Source organism: Echinops telfairi, unplaced genomic scaffold, assembly GCF_000313985.2.
Source record: "Echinops telfairi isolate 266 unplaced genomic scaffold, ASM31398v2 ScPeMD7_5592;HRSCAF=6446, whole genome shotgun sequence".
Taxonomy (NCBI): domain Eukaryota; kingdom Metazoa; phylum Chordata; class Mammalia; order Afrosoricida; family Tenrecidae; genus Echinops; species Echinops telfairi.
In genome coordinates, this window is record NW_022109491.1 from 8,178,076 (window position 1) to 8,184,485 (window position 6,410).

A 6,410-nucleotide genomic window follows, 5' to 3' on the forward strand; every position below is an offset into this window, starting at 1 on the left:
CTCCAACAAGCTATTCCGCTTCTGTTTCCTCACTTACAAATTGGGGAAAACCACCTTATCTCCAAAATAATATAAAATAAAGAAGTGAAAGTAAATGGCTTATCTGAGTGTCATTTCAAATGCTTAGTACACAAAACACACCAGCTTTTGCTAACATGCAATGTTTTCTCTGATTAAGTAATGCGTTACAGAAGTGTGCGTACACATAGAAACATACTGTCAGTATGACTTGTCATTCTGTGCAGACATTGCTGGCAGCCCTGAACACGGTGGGGTGATGCGGAATACTCTCTCTCCCCTCCGCACTGGCCCCAGATTCACACTGAATCTCAGTGCTTGGGGATCCTTCTCAAGCGAGCAGTTCTTGATCTTTTGGGGGGAGGGCCTGGTTTTCGGAGCAAACCCCCAGGTTCTTTTCATCAGAGGTGGGAGTGGGAGTGGGAGACACACCTTAGGTGTGCAACCTGGGTGGGGTTCTGGAAGGGAACTAGCCAGAGCTGGTCTTTTTCAGCGGGCAGGGGCACTTTACCTGAAAGCCAATGGGCTTTGGAAGGGGCAAAATTTGTGCCAGAAGCTTTTTTTTTGCAAAGTCTACGCAGAGGGACTTTGTTCCTCTACAAAATATACTAACCCTGTTTGTTACCTTTATGTTTGTTACCAAATTGTCTTACCTGGACCTCAACCATGTCTAGCAGTTTGCAGCCCTTGCAGTGTGGGCGTGGTACCCTTGGATGCTCTGCGCCTAGGGGCTGCAGCCCCACCAGCAGCCTCACCTTTCCTACCTTAGGCTTCCCCTTAGCTGGCTGGCCCTCAAAATTCCCATCTCCAGGGTTAGCTCCTCAGTGGGGCCATGGCACTCTGCGGCTGCCCTTGGCTGCTTTCCCTGTGGCCTTGGTTTTCTTCCCAGACACTCATCTCTGCTTGGAAGCACCATTTTCATCTGGTTTCCTCCAGGCTACAGCTAGCTCTCTGAAGGCTGTATCCCCAGGGCACTGTCTGGCACAGGACATAACCAGGAAAAATTTAAGGCACAAGTGAACCGACCAGGTGTTCTGTGGTCTCCCTAGGGAACTGAATCCCCAGGCAGTTGGGTGTTAGGGGGCAGCTTTTCCCCAGCCTGAGCCCTGCCACAGGTGACCTTTGTCCCACTCCTTGTGAAGCTAATTTCACATTCTCCTGAACATGACCAGAGCCAGTTTATGGCCACCAAGCTTTATACACTGGTTTCCAAGCTCATCAGAATTTTGCTGCCGCCTTACTCAGTCAGTGGTTCCCCAACCTGTCACCTGGTTGGCTCAGAGGATCTTCTTTAGAACCTTCACATCTAGGGGATGCCTGACATGTGGTTGCCCAATGCAGTCCTCCACAAGGAAGCTAGGATTTGCCGTTAGGAAATCCATCTACAAGTTAGACTGCAAATTGTCTTGAATCTATAGCCACATAGCTTTGATGAGACCTTGTCCAGAAGCCCCAATCGGGGTCTACATATGCCCATGGCAGAAGTCAGTTCATTGGGACACTCAGAATGGGTAAGGTATATACCGTGGGAGGGTCAAAACAGAGGGTGAGATATTTACCTGGCTGGGGCCTTGGGATCCCCACTGACTTGGAGAAGGTTTCTGTAGTAACCCTGGCTACAGGGGCAGTGAATGATTTAATGGGGTTCTTGATAGCCAGTCTACTCACCAACCACCAAACCACTTTCCTGCATGAGCCTAGCTGGTAATGTGGGGTAAACCACGAATCAGATTCACCCTAACTATTAATAGAATTCACTGGATTGTTTACCACCCTCCTGGATCTAAAGTCCTATAAGAAGGGCAGGATCCCGTTACTAGCAAGAACTAGGAGTAAGGCAAGTCATCTGGACCCCGAGATCTGAGCCCCAGAAGACAACAGTGATAAGTGCATTTAGTCAGCCAGAGTGGTCTTCCCTGCCCACAGATCAAGTAATTTGGGTAGGAAAATGGCTTCAGGTGTTAGGTGGCTCAGGGCACTTAATTTAGGGAGCTGGCTTCAGTGACGCAAGGCTCCTGGAGCCCAGTGCCTTTGGGGCATTTATTAGCAGTTCCTGAAAGGGCAACTCTCCAGAGTCTTATTCTGAGTTCCATTCCATTGAAGCACAGCATCTAAGGAAAACGGGAGGGTGCCATTCTACACAACACACAGGCTGACCACTGGGTGGTACACAGCAGACTCAAGGTCCCACCCTGAGGTTGAGCTGAGACAAGTCACAGCAGGGGTGGCTCTTGCAGCTTCAGAGGAGTTCTTCTGTTGACCCTATTGGCTCCAGGTGCAGACTCTGTGGGACTCTCAATACATGTTTTCTCAGCTGGTGCTGGAAGCAGAACCCCAACTTCCCAAGATCCTCAGACTCGTAAGTGCTGACTTCCTGTGAGGAGCAGGAGCCAGCCCTGTTTACCAGCAGGGAGGAAGTAGTCTCCAACTCTTTCACAGCCACTGCTCCCGTTTTTGTATACAGTGCTTTCACACCTCACCTTCACCTCAACACCAACCAATATGAAACCCAGACAGGTAAATGCTTTCTTATGCTTTGGCACTTTAGAAGAAATGCCTTTACTACGGTGGTGCATCCAGCCCAGCATGGTGACAGGTGGGGGTGAGTGGGCTCCTCAGCACAGCAGAGAAGCGATGGAAACTGATGAGTCCTTCCAAGGACCCAGGGTGCTCCCTTGCGGGGCCTGAGGTCACCTCTTTCCTTACAGGCTGAACCTGGGATGCCTAGTTTCTGAAACAAAGGACATTCCAGCAAGAAGCGGGTCATGGAGCAAGTACTCAGCTTTTACGAAAAGGAACAGAAGATCGCGTTGCTCAGGCTGTATAAGGGAGGGCGGGCAGCCGACCCCATTTTCAACTGGCTCCCTCTGAAGTGGGATAAGGGACTGTCACAGAAGCAAAAGCATTAAGTAGTGTGTTTATTTTTGAAACTTGCAAGGTGCTTAGCAATCATTACTACATTTTGGCCACTTGGAGTGGGGCTGCCTGGCCCACTGCTTACTGCCTGCCATCTAGCCGATGAGTTCTGCACCTTCCAGAAATGCCTGACTACAGACCTGCTGCCGAAGCCCAAAGACATGGAGACTGGGTCTATGCTCTTTGGGCAGTTTGGGGATCAGGTTCCGTGGAGAGGATGTATTAAGGGGGCTTCAAATTGTTCTTATAAAAATGGAATTAGGAGGCAGTGGGGTTTGAAGCCCCCTTGTACTTGTGAGTTTGTAAGCACTTCACAGTGAGCGGTAAGCTGTCACAGATGAGCTAACAGCAGGAGTAATTCTGGTTGGCATAAGCTGCGGTAGGGGCCAGAGCCCTTCTCATGGTCCACAGAAACCAGCGACCTCAGAAAGTGCTATGAAGAATTAATGCTACCCAGAAAGATTTGATAATTAGCTAGCCTCATGGTCCACAAAAGAAAGATGACTTCGTTTTCCGGTCCCTGGCGCTCCGGGAGCTGAGGCGTCGGTGCAGCATGGCCAAGTCCAAGAACCACACCACACACAACCAATCCCCGAAATGGCACAACGGCATCAAAAAGCCCCAGTCACAGCGATACGAATCTCTTAAGGGGGTGGACCCCAAGTTCCTGAGGAACATGCGCTTCGCCAAGAAGCACAAGGGCCTGAAGAAAATGCAGGCCAACAACGCCAAGGCTGCGGCTGCTCGCGCTGAGGCCATCAAGGATCTCGTGAAGCCCACAGAGGTCAAGGCCAAGATCCCAATGGGCGTCGACCGCAAGCTCAGCTGACTGGTCTACATTGCCCACCCCAAGCTTGGCAAGCGGGCTCGGGCATGTATTGCTGAGGCTCTGCCGGCCCAAGGCCCAGGCACAAAGCAAGGTGACGCTCCAGCCAAGGCCACGACTCCAGCTCAAGCTCCCAAAGGCACGCAGGCTCCCACAAAGCAGAGTTCTCTGCGTGAGGGCGAGAGGGACCGGTGTGAGTCCCGGCTGCTGCCTGCATGGTGCTGGTGGCTTCTTGTGCTGTTCGTTGTACAAATAAACCCAGGTAGCGCTGTTAACAGAGGGGATGACTTCTAGTTGAGAAAAATAACAGCAATCAGACTTGAGAAAACTACACAAGAAAGTCGGTATTTGCACAAAGGGCAGAGGGGTCAGCCTGTTGTGAAGTGGTACGGCCAGAGAAAAGCAATCACTCGATAGCACTCTGCACACTGCCCGGCCCACAGCAAGCAACCCACCCAGGCGGGTTCTGTCTGTTGCTGGCCAGCGGTAGAAGAGCTCAGAAAGAACAGATGCTTGCCCAGCATCAGTGAAGGCAGAGCGGACAAGGGGGAGAGTGGAGGAGTGGCACCCTCCTCCTCAATACTGAGCAGTCAACAGACCAGCTAATGGGACAAAAGTGAAGATGATTATTTAAAGATAAAGGGAACCATTAATTGATAAGAATTTAAAAAATAGTACGTGGCTACTGAGTTAGGTCTAATGTCTAACTAACCCAAGTCTGGTCCTGCATCATGCTCACAATCATTCCCATGATTTCTGCTCACCCTCCACTTCGCTATTTCCCATAGGAAGGAGTGAACTGGCATTTTGAGATTCATGTATTAAGTCAACCTGGCAAAGAATAAGGACGGAACCATGAGCAACTGAAGTCTAGTTCAGAGTTGCTGCTTGTGGAGGGAGGGCCTGTGTAGAAACTTACTGCTCTGTCACCAAACCCTAGAAACATGTCACGTGCATGTAATGTTGTTGGTTAAATGACAACCGATTTGCCCCACAAGCTAAAAAAGGAAATGCTATCATCGGTATGCTGGCAAAAACAAAAAGAAAATACCTCCTGTGGGCCATGTATATAAATTGGCACCTTTCTGTGAGGTAATTTAACGCAGGAATTCCACCCGGAGGCCCAGGAAGACCTCTGACTGCCTTCACAAAGCCACAGCTGAGCAAACTGCGGGCAGCTGCACTGATGTCAACAGCACCCAATCCTGACTCCACCCGCTGGCAAATCAGAAAAGTCGTCCAAGATTACTGTATAAGGATGCTCATTTAAACATTTATAACATAATAAAACAACAATGATGACAAATTTATGCGATCCAAATGATAAACCATGCACTCACTGAAAAGCCATGTTCACCAAGTATTGGTGTTTTCTAATACACAAACATATGAAATTGCTTCAGGACAATTCAAAACCTACAGAAAATTAAATTTCCCTCCAAATTTTTGACCTCCCTCCCCTCATTCATATACAGAATTACAACTTTGATAATGGGGAAAGAAGCAAATCAAAATACTTAAAGTGGGTGGGACTGTGAATGATGTATCATATTAACGTATTTTTTGTATCTGTCTCCTATAAATTACACCTTTCGATTGAAAATAGGTAATACAGGCTGAACCAGTGGGTCCAGCAGCAAGACCTGTGATAAGCTTTGCAGGTATTCCCCAGCACTTCACATGCTCGGGTGGAGGACCTGTCCCCAGGAGGTCCTCCAGAGGGCTTTCCCTCGCACTGCCCTCCACCACAGCTCTGACTCGTCAGAACTCACTCGGTGGGTCCTTTACCATCAGGGTAGCTGTCAGGCTACAAGGAGCTGATGCATGTCAATATCATGCTTGTTTTTCACAAGAGGGAAAGAAACATGAAGCGCAGTACCCAGTTCCCCCAGGCTAGAGTCGGGGGGTGGAGCAGTCATTCAAACTGAAGCCTATGAGACCCCCAACTCTTCGGGCTTCACCCCTGAACCACATCTGTCTCTCGATCAGGGGAAGAAGTCGTTTCAATGTAAACCGTAAAAAAACCCCACAGCAACAACACTGGGACTGGAGACGAATGACCTGTGTGTGCTAGAGCAGAAAAAGGGGGCACAGTCTTCCCCGCTTGAGAATTAATTTTAAGGGTACTCTGACTTGGCACTACACAAAGATGAGCTGTCTATTCCTCATTATTCAGGGAGGAAATTTTCAGTATTTCAACAATCCCTGTGGCTAAGATGTTGAACTAGAAGTCCTCTGAGCAAGCCAAGCTGACAAGCCAGGAGCAAATCTACATGCCAGATGCATATACGGCATTCCCACCAACCCTCTGTTCTGCCTCTGATCCCCAGACCCAGCATCTATGTCAGGACGAATTAATGATATACTCTAAGACTGTCACAGAAACCTCCCACCAGCAGTGCTTATCCCACAGCAGTCATGTATGGTTTACTGCGTCCATGCTACTGTGTCAGCCACCTGCACCGATGGTGGGGTGGGCTCAATGGCACTCTTGATTGCTCTCACACCTCAGGCTTTTGAGATGCACTAGTTTGAAGAATTCCAACTTTCAATAGGGAGGGAAGAAAAACATTGTGGAAAGGATCAAGCAGCTACATAGTTGAACTTCCTCCCACAGGGCCCAGGATGTTAGACCGGCCCTCCCCCACCT

The 6,410-nt window shown here is 49.3% G+C and overlaps 1 pseudogene; it reads left to right on the forward strand.

The window, feature by feature from the left end:
* The first annotated feature begins 3,363 nt into the window (after positions 1–3,363).
* On the forward strand, positions 3,364–5,334 carry LOC123522299 (annotated as a pseudogene).
* Positions 5,335–6,410: the final 1,076 nt, after the last annotated feature.